Genomic DNA, 26,425 nt, shown 5'->3' with positions numbered 1-26,425 from the left:
AACCTTTGAAAGTAGAGAGTCCTTTAAAAGAGTTGGGAAAAAAAAGAGGAAGGGAAGTGGGAGGAAAATATCTTTCAATTTTTGCCATTTCAAAGCTCTAAGCTGACCTGATTTCAAAGAATACGAGTGTAATACTTTCCCTCTTTCTTCTCTCTTTTTTTTTTTTCCCCCTAATAGGAAAGTGACATTTTATTCTACTTATCCTTAAGGCAAAGTTGGATTATTTTTTTTTTTTTTGAAGTGGTGGGGGGGGATAAGACGTGCAGGGAAGGAGTCACACAGGCACAGCAGCCAGTGGCACCGGGAGAGAGGGATCCCAAAACCATCCAGGTACGTGACTCCCAACACTCCAGGGAAGGGGGTCCCAGCCATGAACCTGCCCCTGGGGGACACCAAACCATCCCAAAATCCTCCCTTGTGTCCAGTTTTGAGGAAAATCCTAGGGAAAATCTTCCAGAGGGACCTTCCTGGCAGCCATTGGGAGATGCTGGTGGGCAGGAGAAGCACGTGCCAGGGGGGCAGGATTGTGGGCGTGGGATTTGCTCCGTGTTTTTGGGTGCTGCCATGGGTTGGATGTGCTAAGGATCAAAGGTATGGATGCAGAGGCTCGCTGGCATTTTTGCAGCCTTGTATTAACGATGTTGGGTGATGGTTTGGTGCTCTGGCACAGGGGAAAAGCAGGATGGATCTGGAAATACACCCAGATATCACATGGAAATGCTGCCTTAGCTCCTGGAATATGTATTGCAATGGCACTGGACATCTCCTTGTGCGTCCCTCTCACCCCTAAAAGCTCCCAGTTATGGCACCTGCCTTACTCTTGTATTTCTGGGCTGTTGCATGTGGGGAGCACGTCGTGAATCCCTGGGATAATTTATTGGGAGCTCGTTTTGCTGATGGTCTGTGGCAGCAATGAGGTAATTTCTTGGGGGCCTTTCCAGGCTGATCTTCCCTGAGTGTGCTGACTCCTCCTGAAAATTTGGCCTGGCAAGACAAACCTGAATTACAGCAGTGAATGCCCTGGGCAACATCCAGGGGAAGAATTATTGTTCCCTGCCCCCTTTTGCTCTGCAGCCAGATGCCTTCAGGAACAGGAGCAGGACATGGCATTGCTGGGCGGGAATGTGGCTGCAGGGCTGAGCTGGGGAGCCTGGAAGGGACAAAAATGCCTGTAAACAAGAGCAGGAATCCCTTCCTAAGCAAACAGCAGCACATCCTTTCTCCCAGCATCCCTGTGGAGGAGTGTGGAGCAGGGTGTTGTAACCCCTGTTGTCAGCTCGCTCTTTATTTCTCACCTCCAGTTCTGCTCCTCATAATCCTCATTGACCACTGGGTCACAATCCCACCCTCCCTGCTCCTCTGAGCTGATGCTCCAAGGGTTATCCCAAAGCCTGGCTCTGGCTGAGCTGGGAAAACACATGGAAATCTACATTTTTTTGACTCAAATGGAAGGCAGAGCTAGGAAAAGAGGCTGGAAGAGAATAAATATGGGCCATGGAGGTCACAGGCCTATACAGAGTTGTTTTGTCCATGAAATCCTACCCCAGGTTTGCATGGGTGTGCAGCTCCCTGGGACTCTCTGAGACCGCTGTTGTTCATTGTGGGGGAAGTGTTCTTTAAGCCATATCCCTGTTTCTCATCTGCTTATTTCCAAAAAGGAAGTGTCAAACCCTTTTCCAAGTGTGTTTTGCTGCTCCATTGTGGGGCTCTCAGGATGAGCAGGGATGGAGACAAGGGGAAGAGACAAGGAGCTGAAGCACGTTCCTGCAAACACTTAATTAGTTGTATTAAAAACATAAATTGAACAGTTTGGGGGGGAGCTGGGAGGGGAAAGAAAGGTTTGATAAAAGTCAATGTTTTGATTTCCGTGTTAAACTTTGGTGTTCTTTTTCCTCCCGCCCGGATTTGCAGAATAAAAGGGAAAATAGAAAGTAAACGACTTACAAGCCACTTTGCTCCAAGAAGATAATTTTCCCTTGGCTTTGATGTTTTGTTTGGGGGCGAGGGAGGCAGTCAGCGCGTAGGCTCGAGGTTTGTTTTATCTGGTGATGCTCGAGATCCCATCCCCGCGCTCCCGGGGCAACGGGGATCCGGGATAGATGGGAAAAGCAGAGCGGAACACCCCCGAGGGGAGCCGAGCTGAGAGGCAACACACAAAGTGTGTTTGAGGCAAATATTTGGACAATCTCAAGGCTTTGTTTAAACGAAACGTCGGCTGTTAATAGCCGACCCCGCAGGGAAAAGCGGATCCTCCTGCCGAGCGCAGATTAGAGCATCGCTGATGGGGGGACCGCAAAGTCAAAGCAGTCCCGAGCTCCGGAGTTTTTCCTCCCGTCCTGCTTGGAAGAGCAACAAATTGAGCAGTTCCTTCCCCAAAAGGACGCGGTTTGGCGTCGGGAATGGAAGAGGTTTCCCGTGGTGCTGGGGCAAGGCTGGGGAGGGCTGGGTTTGGGGCGGTGCTGGATGGAGACTCCCGTGGGTGATTTAATAAAAAATGCGGGAATATATGGGCTGGGAGATTAACGCCACGTCGAGGCTGTTCCCTCACCCCTCCAGCCCCTCTGTCAGACTTCACAGGAATTAGGAATCAGCACTACATAGATTGTAATAATTTTTCCTTTGATCTTGCTTGTCCTCATCCCTCTCCCTTTCACACCCCCGTTTTTGATCTCTCCTGTAAAGTGTTTACACCCCTCAATTATTGTAATTACCTGTAGGAAAACCAGGAAGACGCTGCCAAACCTGTGTAAATCCAAGGGCTTTTAACCCTTTCCCTGCTGAGCAGCCCTGGCAGTGGATGCCTTGGAGCCTGTTCCCGTGCTGGTGCCCTGCTGGGTCCTGGCTTTGCTGTATCAAATGTGTTAAATACTGCAGGTGTTGCACAAATTGTTCAGGTTTTAGCTCATATAGAAGGGGATAAAATAGCTTTTGCTCCTTCTTCTCCTCTAATTCCCCCTGTGTGTCCCTGCACCTCCCTCTTATACTGAGGAAGCATAACCTGGAAATGGTTCTTCCTCAGCCCCAGCTGGTGACTGTTGTCCTTTCTCATTTGGGATCTCTTACTCCTCTCCTTGGCTTGTTTATTTATTTGCTGCTCATGACCAGATCCCTTGGACACTGGAACAGGCTCTCCAGGGAAGTGGGCACAGCCCCAAGGCTGCTGGAGATCAAGGAGCATTTAACCAACACTCCCCTTGTAGGTCCCTCCCAACTCAGGATATTCTTTAATTCTGTGATTCTTTTGGCTTTTGGGGGGATGCTGAGCTGGAAGTGCCACTGGGAGCAAGGCAGCGAGAGAGAACAGAAGCAAAAATGGATAATCATGAAATATGGAGCTGTAATTCCATCACACCGAGGTAGGGAATTCCCAAAGGGAAGGGTGTTATAGGGATTGCTGCAAAGGGGGTGAGTTCAGCAGGACCTGGTGGGGGTTTGCTTTGCTTCAGCTCCACCCAAGTCGGGGGAGCTCGTTCCCTGCATCCCTTGAGTGTGGCCGATGGGAGAAATTCAACTGCAATCCAACATTTCCCAGGCCTTGGGAAAGCTTTAAGGCTCAAACCCTGGCAGATGAACCATCCCTGCAGGGAAGTGCTGGACTCAGGAATGCTGTCTCTCCCTGAATCAGCTGGAAAACAGGGGGGGAAGCACCGGGCACCACAACAGGTCGTATTTCCTCCCTCTCCTTTTAATCCCTGATTTTGGACAAACACCGACCCAGAAAGGGAGAGAAGAGGAATTAAATTAACGAACACAATTTCTCCCTGTCATTGCACTCTGACTAATGAGTCTATTTCTGGGTAATAAGAAGGAGCAGGAAGTGACAAGGCACTGTAATGAATTAGTGGCCCAGAACCTCGTTAGTCAGAATAATCTTTCCATGAAAGATAAACGATGCAAACATTAATTATGAAGCCGCTGCGGAAATGCATTTTGTTATTTGGCGTCCCAAGACATCCCTCCAAGTTATTACTGAAGTGAGGTGCTTTAGGAAACAAAATAAAAGGGATTAGGGAAAGAAATGGGGATAATATGTCGGGCTCCAAGCAGGATCACCTCTGTGAGGTGCCGCAGGAGAGGAGCAGCCGGGTGATTTCCAGGGAACAGCTCAGATTTCCAGGGGTATCCCTGTCTGGCTGGATTAATCATCCATCTTGCAGTGGTGCCTGTGGGTGCCTGCCAGCCCAGAGCTCCAGGCCAGGAGAAATGCCAGTCCAAAGAATTGCATCCTAAGGGGGTTTAAAAATAATAATAATAATTTAAAAAGAAAAGAGGTTTGGGAAGTAGGATTTGGATTATTCATCTATGTCACTCTGCAAATGGGGGTTGCAGGGTTTGGCTGGGACCAAGCTCTAACCGTAGCTTGGTCACTGCTGCTTTCTGGTTTAAAATTTAGGTAGGTACATCCCTGTGTGAGCCAGGAGAATGCCTTGGATTTAGTGGCACAGCAGAATCTGAAAGCAGGCTGGAATTCGAGGGGGAAAAAAAAATAAGCAGGAATATATTTTTTAAAAAAAATATTAAAAATTATATAGATATTATATGTATGTCTTTATATCTCATGAGGGAATAAGGAGAATCATTCCACCCCCACTCTCCAGCTGCTGCTTGCTCCCACCTCCACTGTATTAGTGCGGCTTGTCCCAATTTTCTTCTTTGTTGTTTTTATTCCCAACGTATTCCGGAGCTCTTCTCGCGGATTTCAAAGCGGCAGCGCCCGGTGTTCGGGCGCAGCGGCGGCTCTGCCTTCCAGCTGCAATTACTTTGCAACACAACTTGGTGAAGTGTCTTTCGTTGGCAGCAGCTGGGGAAAAGGATTTGGGGGATCTGGTGGGGCTGGGGAGAAGGGATGGGAGAGGAATCCAGGGAGGGGTGGAAGGAGAAGGGGAGGGACGGAAGGAGAAGACAAGGGAGAAGTACCCTGGGAGGGATGGAAATGAAAGGCAAGGGAGAGCATCTGGGGAGGGGTAGAAGGAGAAGCGGTGGCTGCCTCACGTTTTAACCCAGCAGCATCACCAGTGCCACCCTGTCACCTCCCAGTGCAGCTACGAGGGTGGGTGGGATGGGTCTGGTGGACGGGATGATCTTCCAGGGCTCTGCTTCCGCCTGATGCTCTTCTTGGAGGATTTTAAGTCAGGGCCGCGGGTGACCAGGTTTGGTTTTGATGCCCTGGGCGGGTTTTATCCAAGGAGCACAACGAGTCAGGCACTCGCACTGATGCTTTCAGATCTTGCTGAGCACTTCCAGCACTGTGTAAGGGTTGTTTTGTCTCTTTGCCTCCCCAGATCGGAGATCACGGGCTGTTAATGGGAAGCAATAGCGGTGCTTTGCCTTCGCAAAGGGTTGCGAGGATACAGGCATCTGTAATTACGAGGTGCTCAGAAAGTGCCGTAATGGGGCCAACCATGTGTTGTGGCAGTGCAGACACTTCATAATAACATCTGTGCTGCTTCTAAGAGTCTGTCTGACCGTGTCGGTCCAGCTCCAGCTGCCTTGCTCGGAGATGGGTCCGGTCAACACAACACAAAGAAAAATAAATCCAATAGGCTGGGTGTAGCTGTGCACCAAGAGGGTGTTTTGGGGGCTGGCTCAGACTAAGTCACGCCACTTAAACTCTTTTTATGCTGTTCTCCATCTCGGTGGTCCGTGTCCATCCTGCTTAACTCCTGGGGGTGGGAATGTGATGTGGATGGAGAAGTGAAAGCCCTCTGTGGTTAAGGAGCTCGCTGGTGATCCCGGTTATCTGGTCCTGTCCCAGCACAGAGCCTGCAGCAAATCCATAAACATCTTTTCCTGGAGGCAGAAACACGCAGTATCCTCCTGTCCCTCACCCAATTTCTTATGTCAATATAGAGTCTGATCAGAAAATCCCAGAATGGATTGGAAGGGACCTTAAAGATCATCTCCTTCCACTCCCTGCCACGGGCAGGGACACCTTCCACCAGCCCAGGTTGCTCCAAGCTCCGTCCAACCTGGCCTTGGACACTCCCAGGGATGAGGATGCCACAAATTCCCTGGGCAACCTGTGCCAGGGCCTCCCCACCCTCACAGAGAACAACTTCTTTTGTGTATCAAACCTGAATTTCCCCTCTTTCACTTTGAACCCAGTCAATGAATGGTCGTAGGCCCCCAATCGGGGCGTGAAATCCGCAGTAATCACCACCATCATCCTCTCTGTTGTCTCACGAAGGGGAGAGAGCAGAGAAATAACCCCGACCTTGTCTGTTAAAAACGTTGTTATTGTTTTCCGTCAATTGTTGGCTCGTTCTGCCGGTGCTTGAGTTAAAGAGAGAGAAAGAGGCTGGAAATAAGCTGAGAAATGACCGTGTTAAAGCGCTTCTACCGCAGCTGAAGGACTCGGGGCCGGGTAATTAAGGAGCCCAGCGCCCCTCGCACCCGGGACCCGTGTTTCTGCCTCAGGTGCTCCTCTGCGTGTTCAAAGTGCGCAGGAATGGATCAAACAGGATTTACTCCTTTCTGCAAGGGCTGCCTGACGAGCCGGGACTATGCGCTGGGAAAGCACCTGATGAGAATGAGACAGGGCGGAAAAAGGGCTCCTGAGAAATACCGGGAAGGGGAGGGGAAAGGAGGAAATGAGGGTGTTGTCCTGGCTTCATGGACAAGGTTTCAGTTTGATTGGCTGCGAGAGGGGGCTTGAACCTGGAATTCCCAGACGGGATCCTGACGTGAGCCGGTGTCTTCTCCTGTAATATTCCTGCTGGGGCTCTCTGCCTTTTCGAGCCCTTCTCCAGAGCTCTGGGAGTCCAATAAAGCAATCTCTGATTTCAGTGGGTTGAGGATGGAGCCCACAGGAAAAAGAGAGCACTTATCCTGATAAAATGTGCTGAATCCCCGGGAAGGAGGCCACAAGGGGAAGGGGGGAATCTCTGCAAGGAGATTCAGGGCAAACAGCTCTGTCCTAATAAAGAGCACAGCCACACATGCTGGGGATGCGTGTATCCCATTTCCCTTCCTGCTGCCTACCAAAGGGTGACAGTTTAACTCCTGGATACAGCTGGAGGTGGGATGAAGGTGGGAGCAAGACCTGGAAGGCGCCTACAACCCTCCCCGCTGGGCTTCCCGTGCCAGAGGCTCTCAGAGCACTCGCGTGCTGCCGGTTGCCTTTCGCAAGGAACTGTCATTTTGGAGGCTTGAAACCCCCACCAGGAGGTTGTGTTTTCCCTCTTCCCATCTCTCCTTCATCCCCCAGCGCTGTTTCTGCCCCCCTGGGGTGGCTGATAAGGCAGAGCCCAGCAGGGAGCACAGCCTCCGGGAGATAATTGACTTCGTGTGAGATCTGGGGAGAAAACAAGAGAAAAGATGTTATTTTACAACCTTGGTACTCCTGACCTCATTGGAAATAAATACACACATAACAGGCTGAAGAAATCGGATGCTGCATTTAAAGGAGCGGCAGGGATGGGAGCGCGGGGCTGTGGTGGCCTCGCCCGGCTCCGGCGGGTACTACAAGGACTCGAATGCTTGGGAGGATGCGCGGGGTGCTGGAGTATCCGAAGGCAGGAAGGGAGCAGCCCCGTTTCCCCCATTTTTCTCCCCACCTGCCTCTCGGGGCTCTGGCGAGGCGCCAGACGGGTGGCACTGGTGACACTGGTGGCACTGGTGCGGAGCTGGAGTGGTTTGCTGTGCTCTGGGGGGGTTTCAGAGGGAGCTCAGCCCCCGGTGGGATGCAGGAGCTGAAGCAAACCCCCCCCATATGCCACGGTCGGGCTGTTGCACCCCCAGAAGGCGAAGTTTTGGCGTTGACACCCCCCCGGCACGAACAGTCCCCGGCCCGGGTGGGTGCTGAGGGTGCTGGGAGACGGCGCTGTGACCCCCAAGCACCGACTGGAGCCCCGCGGGGGTCCGGGGCACCTTGGCTGCCTCTGCCTTCCCCCGGCCCTCTCTGCCATCTGTGCCAGGGTCGTTAAAGGTGTGAATTAGTGCTTGTCGCGGGCGCTACTTAAAGGTAATGAAGTTTACTTGGCTGGGTAAATTACCAGCTCTCTTTAAATGGCCCTTTTTTCCCTTCATTACTATGCAGATGTATGCTAATGCGATGGTCTCCAAACACAACTTTGATGACCTTCTAATTTTTATTTATTTATTTACTTGACGAAGCAGTTTTGGCTGGCGGTGTAATTTAATTAGCGTCTCCATTTCGGAGCCTGCCTGGCACGCAGGGGAGCGGAGCTGGGGCTGCAGAGGGGTCCCCCAAGAGGAGACTGGGGGCTCCCCCCCGCCCCAAATGAGAGTCGTGGAGTCCCAGAATAGTTTGGGTTGGGTTGGCAGGGACCTTAAACCCATCTCGTTCCACCCCCTGCCATGGGCAGAGGCACCTTCCACCAGCCCAGGTTGATCCAAGCCCTGTCCAACCTGGCCTTGGACACTTCCAGGGATGGGGCAGCCACAGCTTCTCTGGGCAACCTGTGCCAGGGCCTCCCCACCCTCACAGGGACGAATTCCTTCCCAATATCCCACCTAAATCTCTTCTTTTAGTTTAAAACCATTCCTTCTTGTCCTATCACTCCATGCCCTTGTAAAATGTCGCTCTGCCTGCTTCTTGTGATCACTTTTTAGGTATTGGATGATGCAGGGGGAAGGGTCTGGCAGGTCTGGACCACCCAGGGGTGTAATTAGGGAGTGACCCTGCCTTGGTGGGATTAATGACATGGGGTTTCTGGGGTGGTCCAAAAGGAAAGTGCTGAAAATAATCTGAATAAGAAGAAATCTTTGCATCTGGGCTGAAGGAGGGCACTGCAGGGAGCATCTCCTGCAGGCAGAGCCAGCCCGTGCCAGCTGTCCCCTGCCCGGGTGGCCGCTGCCAATTCAGTATCTGGGTGTGGGGAGCAGCTCCGGGGACAGACCAGCCCCAGCCCTGGGGACAGGGACCTCGAATGGAGCGTTATCACCTCCTCTTGCAAAGCGTCTGCCTCCTGTGATGAATCGCAGCTCGGGAGGAGCCTCCGACAGCTCCGCTGATAGATCTGGAATTTCTCTGCTGCGAGGGAACGTGAGGCACAGCAACAATCAGGGGCTGGCTTGGGAAATGAGGCGCTTGGACACGCAGGCAGTGACTCAGTGCCCGCGGAGAGGTTTGAGAAGGGGTGATTTCCCAAATTCCCTCCCTTCCACTGGATGTCTCCTTTCCCCCCATCCTTCTCTCTTCTACCGCTTTGCCCCTTCCCATTCCCAACCCTCCTGCAGTCCTCTCACATCCTCCCTCCCTGCCCGTGCCGGCTGTGCCGGTGCCGTGGGTGCCCTGGGGTGCCCAGACACGGCAGCTGCAGCTGCTGCTGTTTAGGTAGAAGTGTTTACATTTGTTTAGCACAAAGACGCCCCAGAGGTTTCCCGGTTCATCCACAAGCCGGGCGGGAGGGCTGAGTGAAGAAGTCTGTGAAAGGAATTCGCCATCAAAACCACCCCTAAAACCACCCCTAAACCCAGTCCCCCGCTGTGTCCTCGGCTCGGAGGTGCAGGGAGCAGGGCTGGGTGTCCGGCTGGGGGCTGGGGGTGCTTCTGGAACCCCCAGCTGGGGCCAGGCAGGACGTTTCCATGTTTTTTGGGTGCCTTTGGCGTGTGACCAGGCACTGCCAGCCCCGTGGTTCACTTGAAGTGCTCATCTTCCCACCGTCACTCCCCGAGCCTGCCACGGGGACAGTCATAATAATAATAATATTAATAACAAGAATCGTGCCCTGGCAGTGGGATTGCAGCCTCTCCTGCCCATTTGTTCTGCCTGGTTAGAGGCTAATGTGAAACCCGGGGGAGGGGACCACAGCCCTGAGGGACCTGGCTAGAAGGAGGCTCCCACAGCATCCTTCATCCTCATGGATCCAGAGCAGGGATCTGAGCAGCTCTGCACACGTGGAGGTTGGTGGTGGCCAGGGAGAAGCCTTGAAACATCCAGTGGGTGCCAAGTGTGATGGCCATGGAGTGTAGGGACACAGGGCTGGGTCTGAGGGCTCCCTCAATGTCATTTTGGACTTCCTGGAGCTCTCCATCTCCAAAGAGGATGAGCCACCCACACCCCTCTCTCAGGTGCTGCTCGAATCCTGCATCCTCTGAGCAGTACAAGCAAACAGCCCTGTGCCAGGTGGGCACAGAGGAGGCTGCACACCTCCTCCTGGCCTCTCATCCCCCCGTTTTGCCCTCGACCAGCAGCTGGGAAGCACAAAACCGTTTAGTGGAGTCTGGTCTCCCTCCAGCCCGGGGCCGGGCATGGCCGGGGTGCTGGCAGCAAGGAGGTAGTTCAAACTTTTATTGGCGTATTCATGTCCTCCGATTGACTGATAAACTGGCTCCTCATTATGTTTTTGTGTTCTACTCGTCTTTTTAATTAGCCTAAGGGCCTCATTAGCAGCAGCAGCAGCAATGACTCTGTGATCAGCCTTGCCTGGCATCCAACCTGCATAATGTCACACAGGCAGCACGCAGAAGAGTTACCTGTGAAGGGGGCAGAACTGCCACCCTCCTCCTCCCCAGATCCTGTCCCCAAGGGAGGGGACATGGGGACAGTCCTAAAATGGGATGGGGAGTAGTGGTATCTGCTTCACGGTGGGATGCTGCAAAAAAAAAGAAGGTGCAAATGTTGAGATGCTGCTCAGAGCTTCTGGGTCCTCTGCTTTGCTCCTTTCCCAATTCATTATGGGGTTGTGGTTTATGCCCAGTTTCCCTGCCCTCATCCTGACCCCTTCCCCTCCTCCTGCCCTCAGGGCAATGGAGGGTGAGGATCTCTCTGGCAAGAAAGTCTGGAAGTTGTTCCCGTCCTGGGAATTGGGGACCTCGACTTCTGCCCCCGACTCTGCTGGAGGAAGCCCAGAGCTCTGGTGCTGTGCAGCAGCCAGGGAAGGCACTGCCTCAGCAGCCAGCTGGTGCCCCCTTGCTCTGCCTGTGCCATCAGGCAGCCAATTAGCAAGAAATTAATATTGTGATTAGCAAATATTATGATTTTCTATCTGAATCTGTAATAAGCTGATTATTCACTCGTGAGTGGAAGCTGCTGCTGTACATGGGGCTGCCTTTCCCACACTGGGATGGGGCTGGGCAGCCTCCTGGACCAGGGGCATCATCCTGCCTGGGACGCTGGATGCCACCCCCGGGGCTTGCTGGGCTCCATCCCCAGTGGGAGCAGTGCCAGGAGGGAAGCAGGAAGGCCCTGCCTGCACGGCAGCAGGAGCAGGCAGGAGCAGGCAGGGCGTGCTGCAGGAGCATGCAGGGCTGGGGCTTGTCAGCAGATGGCAATGCCCTCCTGCGGCACGGCAGAGCAGCCTGGTGGCACTTTGGGGACATCAGGGACTGCTGGAGGCCACCCTCCCTGGGCAGCACTGCCTTGCCTGGAGCAGCTGAGCATCCTGCAGGGAGAAAGCATGGGGGGTGAGCTCTGGTTCAGCATTTTCTGGTGTATGTGGTCCCTGCTGCAACTCCACAGGTGGCTGGGACTGTTCTTCCTGCTCATCTTGGAGCATCCACTGTGCTCCTCCCCAGACAGGGTCACAGAATCATAAAACAGTCTGGGTTGGAAGGGACCTATAAAGGTCATCTAGCCCAACCCTCTTCCATGGGCAGGAACACCTTCCACTAGACCAGGTTGCTCCAAGCCCTGTCTAACCTGGCTGTGAGCACTTCCAGGGATGGAGAATCCACACCTGCTCCAGCGTTTTACCCCTGGGCCTCAGGAAGGACTCGCTGTGTTTTCCCTATCAAGCAGTTTGGAAATATCTGTGCTGATGGGGGACACACTGGTGGACATCAAAATCTGCTTTTCCTTTGCGTGGATCTTATGGAAAACATCATCCAATCAGGCATTTATCCTTCCAGAAGATATTGGCAGACTTTGCTCCCTTACAATTCCCGGTGTACTGATGAGGTTTGACCAGAGATGATTTTCCCTGTGTTGTTAGAGAGAAGTTTTCCTCTGCTTGGGGAAACTGAGGCAGTCACAGTGATTTCTCAAAGCCAAGGAAAAGGGGCATGGGAAGCAGGAGAAGAAAATAATGTTTCATGGACTGAAAACTGTGTGTCCTCCCTGTATCTTTTCTGCGCCAACCTGGGACTGCTCAGTTCAGTTCTTGTAAAAAAAAAACCCTCCTTGAAAGTGGGTAAAATATAAGTATTTATGACCATGTCCTGCTCTGGGGCTTCAGCTGCACAGGGGCCAGGTCTGAACTGCCTTGGAAATGCAGGTTTTTATTCTGGACAGCTCTGTACTTGTGAAATGATCCGGCTGGATTTTGGTGGAAGGAGTGGGATCGCTTCAGTGGGATCGTCGGTGGAGAGCTGAGCACTAGATGGCGAAAACGAGCCGTGGAAAAGGCCCGTGGTCCTCACCCTGCATCCTCCCCACTCTCGCCCCATCATCTCGGCTGAAGATTTGGGAAAAAAGAAGAGATAAGTTGGGGGAACGTGATTTCTGCTGCGGCGCAGAGCTGCAACTCCTCCCTGACCTTGAGCATCCTGGGGCCGGGCTGCGGTGCCTGTGCGGGTGCTTTGGCTTGGCCCTCCCGCTCTTCTCCTCCCTCCTTTGCTCTGTGATCCCGCCTGGCTGGCGGTGAAGCCCCTCTGTCCCCACTTGCAGGGCTCTGAGGACTGACAGAACTCACTGCAGCAGTGGGAGGTGCTGACGGAGTGGGAAGTGGGAGTAGCGAAGGGCTGCTGGGAGAAGGGGGGAGAGGATGTTCTCCAGTACTGCCAGGCATGGACTTATCCTGGGCTTCCCAACCCTCTCTGCAGGAAACACTACACCCCTAATGGGCATTGTGCCATCCCAGCCCATCCCAGGGCATCTCCACTGTATCCCCAGGCTGGATCTCAGGGATTTTCCTTATAGGTGTGGATCACTTCCCCCCAGCACCACATCATCCCTGGCCCTGTGCAAACACACTGACCATTCAACACGGCAGCATCATCTCCTCTCCTTCCTCCTTCTCCTCCTTCTCCTTCTCTTCCTCCTCCTCCTCTCCCATCCCACGCTGGTGTCACAGGGTTTCTGGATCCCTGAGGCCCATCCCCTTCATTTTGGGAAGCAGCTGCCTGGCTGTGCTGGGCAGAGCCCTTCCCAGCTCCCCCACGCCGTGGGCAGAGCAGGCTCCTGCTGGTCAGCCATTTGTTTGCTCTCCTGCCATCCGGCTCTGCCGAGCTGGAATCGCTCCTGCTCGGAGCAGCCTCTCCGCACGTGTGTTTACGACCTGTGCCTCGGGCGTGTTTCCTCCCGCCAAGAGTTGGCCGGGGCTCCTGCAGCTGCTTTTCCTCCCGATGCCAAGTGTGGAAGGAGTTTGTTGCATGCTAAAGCACGACAACCCAGCCCAGCAGGAAGCAGAGGCAGAAGCGCCGGCTCGGGGGGAGCCGCGTGCCCGGCTGTTTGTCTGTCCGCCCACGGAGCCTTTTCCACGGCCTCTTCCCAACTCCCTGATGCTCCCACCAACATGAGGGCTGTGGAGACACAGCAGTCAAGTCCAGGTTGGGTGGAGCACTGAGCACCCTGGTCTAGTGGAAGGTGTTCCTGCCCGTGGCAGGGTGTGGGAATTAGATGATCTTTCAGGTCCCTTCCAACCCAAACCATTCTGGGATTCTCAAATAAGTCAAAGCCAGCTGGGAAGCCAAAGGGATCCGTGGCTTTTCAGAGTGGCTCAGGGGAGCTGACATCAGCTGGAGCAGGAACTGGGATGTCTGCACAGCAACTGGGATTTCAGTGGGGTGAAATGACAGTGGGTGCAGTGAGGAGTCCTGGGGTACATGGCAGTGGGATGGGAAAGGTCCTGAGATTCATCTTTGAAGCATACACTTACCCAGGGAATTTATTTTCTGCTGTGGATTTGCCACAGTGTGGAATTTAGCACTGAGAATTTCAACTTTCTCCCCTTTTTTTGGATTTAAATTGCAATTTTGTTGTCTGCTGCTTTTCCTGAAAATCTTGGAAGTGTGGATCCAAACTCCCCTGAAGGCTCAACAGTTTGTAAACGCATCAAACTCTCTCCCAGACCACACCAGGGGAGGTGACTGTGGGCTTGGTGACGCTGCTGGAGCAACACCAAGCAGCCAAGGGAGCAAAAGGCAACTTGGTGGGGACATGGGGCCTCTGATCCAGGCTGAGTTAGAGACACCAGCTCTGTAATCACTGGCAAAAAGGGGATTAAGAAGGGGCTTCGTTGAGGGCTTACACATCTCTGAAGGGAATTGAGCGGATTGATGCCAGGAGGCTCTTTGAGCTCGTGTCAGATTAGAGGCACAAGTGGGCATCAGTTTAAGCCAAGACGCTGCAAAGCAGGACATTAAAGGAATTTAGGTGAATATACATATATTTAAAATATTTTTATGTGTGCTGTGCTCAGTTAATCTAAGTCATTGACTACCCAAGGCAGCAGTCAGAGTAATCAGTGCAAATGACTTTAAAATGAAGCCAAGCTGGTAATTAGGGATAACAAATGTCATGTCAGGAAAGCAGTGACTTGGTTCAGCAGCGCTGGAGCTTTGCAAAGGTTGCCTGGACCCTGTGTCCACCCAAGGAGTGAGAAGGTAGGGCAGGAGAAGCTGATGATGCAGAGGATGTCAGGCCATGCTATTAGTGCCCTACCCAGCTCTGGGTGGGTTAATTCATGGGGTTGGTGCTCTCTGACCACCTTTTTCGGTTGGTTTCAGAGTGCTAAAGGAACTTTACTTGGAGAGGAAGCAGAAGGCCAAAGGGTTCAGCCAAGGAGTAGCTGAGCATGTTGACCAAAACCCCAAGATGACTTTTAGCTCACCATCAGTGGGCTTCAGAGTTACCATCTATTGGTGGGAGCACATGATAAGACATCTGACATTCGGCTTAGCCCCGAATCTCCTCTGCCTGTGCTGTAATTCAGAGCCAACACAGACCTTTCCTGAAGGGAGGGATGATTTTTGCATGTTTATGAAGTGCCCAGCAGGGCCCCGATTCCAACCCTTATCTCCGGGGCTCGCTGCAACAGTAACAACATCTGAGAGCCCCGTGTTCTGTAATGGCTGCTTTTACAAAGCCTCTTCTAGTCGAGTTTGAATTTTTTTATTTTTTTTTTTTTAGAAGTTGCTCTGTGCATAAACTGAAGGCACTCACAGACCACAGCCAGCAGCCCCCTGGAAAGTGTCACCTTCACGGTGACGCCGAGTGTGGCGCTGACAACATCGGCTGTCGGGGTGAGGCGCTGGCAGATGGCACCGTCCACTGGGACAGAGAGAATGGGAGTGAGAAATGCTGCAAAGAAACGGCCAAAATAACCCCCAGTCCACCCAGGAACGTGTGTCTGCTGGGAGAAAGGGGAATGGCAGCGCTGCCGGAGGAGGAGGAGGGTGTAACCGGCTGCCTTGGGCCCTCCCAGCTGGTGTTTGCCAAATCCATGGATCCAGAGAGTGACAGGACAAGGGGAGAGGGTTTTACATGGAGAGAGGGCACAGGTAGATGGGGTACTGGGAAGAAATTCTTCCCTGGGAGGGTGATGACATCCTGGCACAGGTTGCCCAGAGAAGCTGTGGTTGCCCCATCCCTGGAAGTGTCCAAGGCCAGGTTGGATGGGGCTTGGAGCAACCTGGGAGAGTGGAAGTTGTCCCTGCCCATGGCAGGGGGTGGAACTGGGTGAGCTTTAAGGTCCCTTCCAATCCAAACTATTCTGTGATTCCATGATCCTAAACCCAACCAGCTTCCCAAAAAAAACAAAGCTAGAAGTAGCCTGGGAGTGTCTTTTCTTCCTCTCCTTTCTCTTTCCCCCTTCCATGTTCATTCCTTTCCGTGTCTCCAGCAAACATCTAATGAAGGGAAGGCACTTCTCCTGGCCAGAGTGAAATGTATGAGGCTGTTGGCCTTCATCTTATTACTGTTAATGGAAACCCATAGAGATAAATCCTCCTGGCTCGTGATGGAAGCTTGCCTTTAAATATTGACCATGCAGGGTGAAATATGGGAATGCTGAGTCCCAGGGAAGGGGAGTCACACACGTCACCTGCTGTAAACCACAGGGCTCAGTGTGCTCCTGTGGGGGTTTTAGGAATGAGATGAAGAGATGGCAGCTCTGGGCTTGAAATTTGTAGAGATGGGGGTTCAGTGGCTGCTTTTGTGGATAATGAGGGTTTGGGCACCCCTTGGTTTGGCCCTGCAGCCACGTGGGGCTGGTGGCCTCGTAGGTGGTGTCCTGGGGCTTCTTCACAGGCTTTTCAGCCCCCCCTGTGCGGGGTCAAAGGGGACAGTGGGGCAGGTGGAGCCACAACCTCACCCTCCCCACACCTCTGAGGGGCTGAAATGGTCACCCAGAGAGGTTGGGAATCCCCATCCCTGGAAGTGTCCAAGGCCAGGCTGGACAGGGTTTGGAGCCACCTGGGCTAGTGAAAGGTGTCCCTGCCCATGGCAGGGGGGTGGAATGAGATGAGCTTTAAGTCCCCTTCCAACCCAACCCATTCTGGGATTTCTGATCCCTCCCTGATGGCCATTTCCTCTCTGGACAGCAAAGAGGAAGGAGGAGCTGTTTCCCAGGTCTGTCAGAGCTACAGTCCTGTTAGTATTTAATTTTTTTTCCCCAACAAGCCTTGAACTCCCTGGCTAATTAAATAGCAAGTGGCTATTAAGCTGATGCCTAGGACTAAGGTTTAATAAGGCAGTAACAGGCACTGTGTATTTGCACGTGTGTACCCAGCCTGAGGTGGGAAACCTCAACTCAGGTGCTCTTTAAATAGTCAATAGTTATTTATTAAACATGGAGCAGCTATCCAGCTAAAGTTAAATTAAAGGCCTGGCTGAGAGATGAGCTTGGATTTAAAGTATTAAAGGGTTAGCAGCCTAGCCCAGCATGCACTGGAATCCTAAACCTGGCTCCCTAAAACTGGAATAGCAGAAGGAAGCAACACACTGCCATTTAATCTGTGAGAGGTCCCTGTTTGCTCTGCAAATACCAGTGAAGGTTAATGTTTTTAAAAGTTTGGAGCTGGCTCCTTTCCCTCTGATGGTGGTTTGGGTGTGGAAAAGTCCAAGTGAGAGCTGTTCTGGTGGTGCTGTTTCCCACTGGAGACTTCCAGCTCCTCTGCCTTCCTCGGCGTGGAGGTTATGGAAGAATCACGGAATCCCAGAATGGTTTGGGTTGGAAGGGACCTTAAAGCTCATCCAGTTCCACTCCCTGCCATGGACAGGGACACCTTCCACTAGCCCAGGTTGCTCCAAGCCCCATCCAGCCTGGCCTTGGACACTTCCAGGGATGGGGCAGCCACAGCTTCTCTGGGCAACCTGTACCAGGGCCTCCCCACCCTCCCAGGGAAGGATTTCTTCCCAAAGAGAACCCTCATTTCTCTATGGGCTTCACCAAAAAAGTGATGCTCAATGAGCTACAGGAGTGGGGATACAAAATACCCCAGTTAGGGTGGAAAATTGTATCCATGGGTGGATGGCACCTGCTCAGAATATGGTATTAAATCATTGCCTCAGCATCATTTTCCCGTTTTCCCATTCCTTTCCTTCCCTTTCCAGCCAAGGAATGCTCACTTATTTTTAATTCCATCTTTCTCCAGAGGGGGATGGGATAGCTCTGTCCTGCTCACACTTGAACCAGATGCTTTCTGACATGTGGGGACTTGCAGACCTCCCCCTGCAGAGCCACTTTTCCTCAGGGTTTGTCTTCCCCGCTCAGGCAGCTGGCAGGGAGCTGTTCCCAGTGAGTCAGCTGGGCATGGGGGCACCTCCCTGTGTGTCAAGAACTTTGCTACAGTTGGTTCAGCATTCCTCCAGGAGAAAAGAAAAGGGGGGAAGTGTGGGAGTGTGGAAAAGAGCCTTAACCGCTGCTGTTTATCCCTCTTATTTTCAGTTCATTTTATGCAGCTTCAAACACAGCCGACACTCACCCGGCTCCATTAATGGAAAATAAAGGTCAGGGCTGGAGGCACCGGCACTGCTGTCCCTGGATCCCACGTGGTGTGTGGTGTGAGTGCCACAGCTGCAAGATTTTCAATTTTATTCCCATCTGGGGGAAGAAATTGGGGCTGAATTGGCCCCGAGTGCCAGGTCCCACCAGCCCGGCCCAGGATGGGGACAAGAGGGGTCCTGGTCACTCCTCAGTCCAGGCTGGGTGTTTTGCAATGTGTCTCCTTGAAGGAATAACGTGGCTAAACCAAAGAGCCAGTTCCAGCTCATGGGTCTGGTGCAGGGATTTGGGATAATATTGGGCAAACTGTGCCCCAAAACCTCACTTGTCCCAAAATAAGGCTGTTAACCTTCTCCTTAGGGGGGATTTACTGGTGTTGAGGGCTCAACAAGCAGAAGGTTCTTTGCTGGTGTGCTGGTGGTTTCAAGGCAGGTTCCTCCTCTTCCCCAAAGTGTACCAGGAGCTGTGATTGGTGGGAATATTGCCAGTGAGAACTTTGGGCACAGGTTCTGGGACTGAGGCTCCTGGACTCCATCCCTGTGGGAAGCATGTGTGAGAAACACCCTGAGGCTTTGTCCAGGTGATATGTAGGGCTTGAAGCTCTGTTTGGGTGTTTTCCAAGGTGTCTGAGGGGACGAGGCACTTTCCTTCTCCAGGAGTTATCCCACAGTGAGGAGTGGGCTCTTGTCCCCTCACACTTTGTGGGTCCTTTGGCGTGTGGATCCCACCTCTTCACACAAAATGAGGGAACCCTGCAGGTACCTTTTGAGATTTACCTTGCTTTGTTTTTTTGTCTGGTTTGTTTTTTTTTTCCCCCTGAAATCTGCTGCTGGGCTCTTTGCAGGGCAGCAGGAGATGCTGGAGAAATGGCTCTGTTTTCCCATCAGCTGATCCCAGGGCTTTGTGGTGCCTGGGGCTCCAATGGCCACCTCACCTCGCTGTGCCTCTCACACCTCACTCAGCTCTTTGCTCTACTGCCTTTGCCGTGTAGAGCTGACGAAACCACAGATCCTGAATAAGAAAGTCAACAGCAACAGGCTGGAAGGAGCTGGGTGACAGCAGCTGGAGCAAACCTGGCAGGGAGCAGACCCTTCCAGAGCAGGGATTTGCCCCTCCTGCCTCCCACCAGTGCTGGATAACTTACACAAGGCAGCTGAAAGCTGGGTTTGTATCTTGTCTTTGCCTTTCTTTGTGGCTTTTCCCCCTGGTTTTAGCCCTGTGAGGCAGCTCTTGCCTCTCTCCCTCATGCACAGGGCTCTGTGATGTCTCTATCAGGCAGTGGCTTTGCTGAGCATCCTTCCCCAGCCTGGCACTGCTCCCTCCTTCCCAGCTGTCCCAGCCACCTCCCAGTGTTGCTACATGACAAAGTCCTCCTGGCCCTGCCCTCGGGCTCTGTGCTGCAGCTCTGACCCAGGGATGGGGACAGAGGAGCTTTTTTACCAGGCCAGATACAAAATCCGTGGTGCTTTATTCCTTCCAAGGCACTTGCCCATCGAGGCTTCCCTGTGGTCAGGATGCTCCTGCTTTCTCACATCTTCCTCTTGCCTTCTCTCCCAGCTTTTCCTTGCACAGGCTCTGATGATTATTCCAAGGATGCTCCAACGAGCATCTCCAGGACCTCTCCATGGGCAGCGAGCCCGGGGGCAGTGGGAAATGCTCTTTAGGACCAGCAGATCCTCCTGTTTGTATTTCAAAGCACCAGTGGAGTGGGACTGGGATTTTTGCCAGAGTCTTGCTAGAGGGAAAGTTTTCTCTGGCTCAGTTCACACAACGAAGGGTTCTCTTTTTTTTCCCCCTCTGCTTTATTCTGATACCTTTTTAACAGGATCAGCTAAATAAGCACATAGAGTGTACCAGTTCACATGCCCCTGGAGGTGAGGAGCCACTGCAGATTAAAATATTTTTTGTGATCTCCTAAGCAGCTCTATTTTATATGCTGGCCCTGTTTTTCTGATCCTGTTAAAGGCTATCATGAAACACAGCACCTCATGGCTATGTATGTTTGGCTTTCTGTGAACAGAGGGTTTTGGTCGTGTGGTGGGTCCCTGCCTCAGCCCCTGACTATCCCCAAGCATAAGGTCTCTCCTTGAGCTGGAAGGGGATTTCCATTAATTTGGGACCGAATTCCATAAGGTCCTTTAGGAAAACTCATCCACCCACATCTGGAAGGTCACCCTCTGCTTTTCTGGAGCAGCTGATGGCCTTTTGGGGTGGAGGGAGCTGTGACAGTTCAGGAGTCAGGCTGGAAATTCCTTAATCCCTGTATGGGATGCAGATCCTGTGGGCAAGAGTAGGGGATGTGTCCTCTCACCTTTACCAACTCCCTCATTTCTTGGTGATGTAGCTTCATTAAACCCCACCAGTGATCCCCAGGTGCATTATTGCTCTTCCCAGCACACGTCCATCCCCTCCCTGTTTCCATTGCAGCCCTTGGCCCAGGGACTGTGTGGGGATTTGGGGAGTCAGCGTGACCCAGGGATGAGAGCCACGGATTTCCCTCCTCCCCCTGTTCTTGCAGTGCTGAAAATCCCAACACTGATCCCAATACTCAAAACCAGCCACCCTGCAAAGCCCTGCACCCACACCCCCCTGAGCCACCTGGCAGCTCCAGAGGAGCCTGCCCAGGGCCCCCCTGTGCTAATGAATCAGGACAGTAATTAATGATCATTGCTGTTTGTGGTGAGGACTGTGAGTGCTGTCACTGCTGACTGCACTGACAATTCCCAGGGCTGCTCCCACATCACTCTGACCAGTGGGAGAGGAGGAGGAAGAGAAGGAGGAGGAGGAGGAGGAGGAGAAAGAGGAGAAGTGACCATGGTACTCGGGGCTGGCCAGCCCAAAATTGCCCCTTGGCATCACCTTGCTGAGCACGGGAGCGAGAGGCAGCAGCTCCCTGTGGTGCTCCAGCCACCTCACCCTCCTCCTCCTCCTCCTCCTGGTATCAATCAGCCTGTTGGAGCTTCCCCAGATGGGTCTCACTTTCTGTTCCATCTCATTTGACACTTCATCAGCTGAAGACGGCAGAGAGACATGTCAGCTCCTGAGATCCATCCCCGACCTGCCACAGGGCTTGTGCTCCTTGGCAAGAAATGTGATTATTCTGGTTTGAGGTGGAGATTTCTTCAGTGTTATCTTAGGGGAGGAAATCACAGCCCTCATCCCATTTCCTTCCCCTCTCCCAGCCTGGCAGAGGCTCAGTGCTTATTCTGGCCCCGTGTAGGGGTGACTGTGCTCCTTCTTCACCGAGTTAAGCACAAACTGTGTGAAAATCCCAGCAGCACAGGTGAACTCATGGCCAAAATAGGGGAAAAGCCCTTTTCTTCCTTTATGGAAGTGCCCTGAGCATGGAGGTCTCTCCTGGAAGCTCTGATACCTGCTTGCTGTGGAGGGAGAGGCTGGGCAGTGGCCAGCTGCCAGCAGGTACAGTTTTACTGCTCCAGGAGCCTCGTACCTTCCCATTCCGTCCTTCCAGATTCAGCCAGGAAGATGCTGAGCCATGCCCCAAATTCCCCCAAGATCCAGCTGCTCATCCCTCTCAGCAAGGTCCTCACCTTGTGCTCCATCTGCTGTCTGGGTGACATGGCTGCTGGGAAGAACTCATGGCAGAGGGAAGAACCCACTGCATTTTTCCGTGTTTCCAGGGTTTTCTGTCTGTGTGTGTCAGTGTCCCATAAACAGTAACAATGGGCATTATGTTTTGAAGCTTTTGAAGGGAGAACATGAAACCTAATAGGTAAAAATATGCTTTTCCATGCAAATTCCTTAGGAAATTACCCACAGTGGGTTTTGTGAGGCCCCTTCCCACAGGGCTTTTGCTTCCAGGGGCTCAGCTCTCCCCCACAGAGGTGGGATGCCATCCTTGGGCTCTGTTGCTCAAACCAGGGGGAAAGATATCTTTGGAATTGTTGGCAGGTGGAGGAGCTAAAGGAGGTGAGGATTTAAGAGCCTGGATTCCTCCTGTGGCATACTGGGGCTGTGACTTGTGATAACGCCCCAAGGCAGCGACTGAAATGCACGTCATAAATTAGACCCAAAAATGTGATTACTTTGTCGCTTGGAAGACAAATGCGTGTGCCTGGGGAGTAACAAAGCAGGTTTGATTTGTTGTTGTTTTTACTATGTTTACTATTATTATAACTTATTCCAAATTATTCCAGTCTGAGACAGAGAGGAGACGGCAGCTGGCAAAGCTCCTTGGAGAGGGTGGGTTTGGGGAAGGAGGCAAATCCTAGAAAGCTGAGTGTCGTGGCATGGAATGGTCTTGGTTATCTGGATGCTGGTGGGGGAATTGGGAAGGCCTGGATAAGGTCTGGGTAAGGGAGGGTGTTAAATGGAGCTGGTGCACATCAGCTGGAGATCCAAACCCAGGAGTGCAATAAATTGGAGGGTGGGGAGGCACTGGCACAGGTTGCCCAGAGAAGCTGTGGCTGCCCCATCCCTGGAAGTGTCCAAGGCCAGGTTGGACGGGGCTTGGAGCAACCTGGGCTAGTGGAAGGTGTCCCTGCCCATGGCAGGGGGTGGAATGGAGCCATCTTTAAGTTCCCTCCCAACCCAAACCAGTCTGTGGTTCTCTGATAAAATAAATCAGTGACAGTCGTCACTCCCCTTTTTGGGACAGAAAGCTGAGGCGGAGCATTCTTGGATACTTGCCCACCCTGAGTAACCTTCAGCTGGGAGCTGAGTCCTTGCCTTTGGATCCAGCTTTCTGCTCCACCCCTCCCTCTGAGCAGCATCACCCAGGGATCAGTGTGCTCCCCAGACCCTACAAAGCACCCGCCGGGATGACTGACAGAGGATCCGCTCTTGTTTTCTCCCCCGTAGGACAGAAATCTCCAAAGAACGCTCCATCTCCCATCATTCCTGACTGGGGAAAAAAGAAATGGAGCTTCTAATACTCGTCTCCACAGGAATCTCTAATGCTAAAGAGCTTAGAGGGAGCGCTCATGACTTTGAGAAGAGTAAAAGCCTCCCTTGTCCCCTAAGCGGTGTCCGGCTCACTGAGCCAACACGCTCTGATAACGTGGCAGATGGGTATTTCTAGCATTTGTTTTGATGATGAAAGTGTACATTGTGCTCAAAGATGCCCCCAGGACACATTGTTCTCCGGATAAAGGGATGAAAATTAAAACTAAGTTTCCTAGGTCAAAAGGACGCTCATTAAACCGTTCAGGCCTAAGAGGAAAAAGAGGGGGAAAAAAAAAAAAAAGAGCCAGCTACAAAACCCAGCCCTTTCCTTAAAGGAAAGTGGCTCTGGAGGAGCCATGTGGCACCAGTTTGTTGTTTGCATGGGTTGGAAGAGCTCATTTTGGATGATGATCCTGGTGCTGTGCACGTTGTCCCCTGTTAGGGAGCGGCTTTGGGGCCAGAGGGGCAGAAAACCCTGGGGTAACTCTGATTTTAGGGTTGTATCCAGTGACCTGGGTTGGGATCCAGGGTTGTGCCAGGCAGGACAAGGCAAATCCAGGGAGAAGACATCAGGATTTGATTCCCTGCATGAACAAGGCGGTGGGAAGTTGGGGATGAGCTGATGGTGGGAGAAGAATTGCAGGAATGGGATCACCCACCATCGTGCTACAAGGTGTGTGTGGCTCCGTGCTTGGAAAAAAGGAAAAGAAGGGGGAAACTGGAGGAAAATGCAGATTTCCTGTAGGTCTGGGTCCAAGCAGGGGCTGCTGGGCTTTGCCCTCTGCTTTCCAACCCTCTCCCTGTTGAAGAACAAGGCTGGAGCCCCTAAGAGCCACATTTCCCTGGGAGAATGGAAAAGCACCACGTTGCCGAGCTGGAAACACCAATCAGTGGGAGCAAGGGGAAGAGAGGAACAGCGTGTGGCCTCTGCAAATTGCAGGAAAAGTGACACAGTTATTCAGAGCCTCTTGAGGGAGGGAGGGAGCTTTAGTGCTTACATGGGAAAAGTGGTCTCAGATCCCTTTTATATCCACATTATTGAGCCAGCACGGGCAAATTGTTGCCCGTTTTTGTTGCCCCAGTTTCCCCAGCTCAAAATGGGGCTGATTTTTTACCTGCTGTCTGGCAGGGGTGTGAGAAGCTTGGGTTGTTCTTGCCCCGTGCTTGGGCATCCCTGGAAAAGTGATGCTGTGGGAAGGCAGGGCCCTTTTGGGGCTCACCAGCGGAGTATCAGCCACCCAGCTGTCATATTTAGGCTCTAAATTGTTGTTATCCCCTTGGAAAATATGCAAATGCCAGTCAGGCCATCCAGCAAATAATCAGGATTTGTTATTCACATTTAATAGATGAATTAATAGAAAAAACATGTTTTGAAAGTGACCTCTCCCCTCCCTCCCTTTCCCCCCAGAAACAGCCCTAAACCAACAGTCCTGTTTATTTGCTGGAGTGTCTCTTTTGGAGCTGTATCTCTGTGCCTGCTGCTGCCCTCGTTTGGGACTTGATTTGCCCTCCAGAGATCAGCAAAGAGGATCAAACGACATTTTATCTCTCCCCTTTAGATCAAGGGAGAAGATCAATAGATGAGGGCTTTTGTTGTGTTTTAGGGTGTGGAGCTCTTGCTTCTCCCTAAACGTTTCCTGCCTGGAATCAAATTTGGGACTCTCTGCCCAGAGTTAACACCAAATTCCTCCTTTCTCCTCCCCAAAACCCACATCAGAATTATGGATCTCCTCGACAGCAAGAAATATCCCAGGGCCACGGGGTTTTTCATCCTTTTCTCCATCCTCCACCAACCCCCATTTGTATTCTGTCATTAAAGAGGCTCCCTTTGATCTGGAAATTAATTTCCAGATAAACTCAGCAGCAGGCAGTTTGGTGGCACCAGCTGAAATGATGCTGTGGATCAATCCCAAATTCTGGGACAACCCTGAACCCCCCCAGCACCAAATGCAACAGGTGTTTGTAGGATTAAACTGGTTTATATGACTGGTAAAAACTGGTATATAGATATAGATAGGAAAGTGAATCTGTATATATTTCTTAAAGTTCTGATTTTTCCCCCCATTTTTCCAAGCCTTTCCCTTTGGGGGGTGGCAGGGCTTTTCTCCAGGAGCTGCACACTCTCACCTACACAATATTTTCTCACCTCCCAAAGCGAAGCCAGTTTTCCTGATGTTCTGGCTGATAGAGAGTCCTGCTGTAATCCCAATTTTCCCTTTGAAGTAAGTCTCTATTCGAAGTGGTTAAGCACAAAAGCTCCAAAAGGCAGATGCTGAGTGCTTGAAAACTGGGAGAGAAAGAGGGATAAAATAGGAAAAGGTTGTGAGTGTATCTTTTTTTTTTTTTTTAATCCTTTTGTATTTTAAGGGCTCTATTCACCTAATGAGGAATTCCTGGGGGAAAGGGATCCCTTCAGACCAGCAGCGTGATGGGAAGATGTGGGAATCACAGAATGGGTTGGGTTGGAAGGGACATTAAAGATCATTCTGTTCCACCCCTGTCATGGGCAGGGACACCTTCCACCAGCCCAGGTTGCTCCAAGCCCTGTCCAACCTGGCCTTGGACACTTCCAGGAATCCAGGGGCAGCCACAGCTTCTCTGGGCAACCTGTGCCAGGGCCTCCCCACCCTCAGCAAGGAGAATTTCTTCCCAAAATCCCATCTAACCCTGCCCTCTGGCAGTGGGAAGCCATTCCCCCTTGTCCTGTCACTAAATGCTTTTATAAACTGTGTCTCCACATGATGTTGAAGTATTGAGTTACTGCAGTTTCAGGCAGATTGATAAAAAATACATCCTCAGAACAGGTACTTAAGTCTCGACTTGCCCAATTAAATTCTTCTTCCTGAGTTTCCAACCAGAGAAAGATGAAAATTAAGTAGAAGGCAAAATTTCAGTGGCCAGTTCCTGGGGGAAAGGGACCCCTTCAGACAAGCAATGTGATGGGAAGATGTGGGAATCACAAAATGGTTTGGGTTGGAAGGGACCTTAAAGCTCATCTCATTCCACCCCCTGCCATGGGCAGGGACACCTCCCACTAGCCCAGGTTGCTCCAAGCCCTGTCCAGCCTGTCCTTGAGCATTTCCAGGGATGAGCATCCACAGTTTCTCTGGATGAGTCCATTAATAAATCTCCTTAATGACCCCTCATGCCTCAGTGTCCCTTTCTCTGCTGTCCCCTGGGCTCAGGGCTGTCTCTGGGAAGGGTCCCTGGGCCAAGCTCAGCCTTGGGCGATGCTGAGAACCTTAATCCAGCCCTAAAAGGTGCTTAAAAAAATCCTCCCTGCTTGCCTTTAAAGTGGATTTATTCGTAATTCACTCTCCATGTATGTACTATTAAGGATTTGGGCTCTCAGAGGGTGGTTTTATTTTTTTTTAAGACATATTATTTTTTTTTATTCTTTAAAGGTGGCACGTGAGGGGGAAAGAGCAGCAAAATTCACCTTTAAGGATTTATTATCGTTTCTCTCGAGCAGGTATTTACTGGGGGCATTTCTCTGAGGAAATGACTGTCGATTATAAAGAATAAAATAAAATAATAATAATAAAAAAACCTCCAAACCTCTCTCCTGAAGCCAGTAACCTTGTGGAGTGATGGATTGTCATGCTGAAAGTGGAGTGAGGGAGAAATGGAGACGGAGAGGAAGAAATGTAGATACTGTAACATACTCCAGG

At 51.9% G+C, this 26,425-nt stretch overlaps 1 protein-coding gene across 1 annotated transcript in view; it reads left to right on the top strand.

Annotated features, from left to right (window-relative positions):
- The first annotated feature begins 282 nt into the window (after positions 1–282).
- LOC113952903 (protein CEPU-1) overlaps positions 283–26,425 on the top strand; it is a 231,655-nt gene continuing 205,512 nt past the window's right edge. The window contains exon 1 of the mRNA XM_027655455.1: positions 283–330. The gene's annotated coding sequence lies outside the window, so the exon portion shown is untranslated. The remainder of the gene's footprint in view (positions 331–26,425) is intronic.

Source organism: Corapipo altera, unplaced genomic scaffold (genome assembly GCF_003945725.1).
Source record: "Corapipo altera isolate COAL_440 unplaced genomic scaffold, ASM394572v1 71, whole genome shotgun sequence".
Classification (NCBI taxonomy): domain Eukaryota; kingdom Metazoa; phylum Chordata; class Aves; order Passeriformes; family Pipridae; genus Corapipo; species Corapipo altera.
Note: the sequence above shows the minus strand (reverse complement) of the source record. Positions and strands in the feature narration are given on the sequence as shown.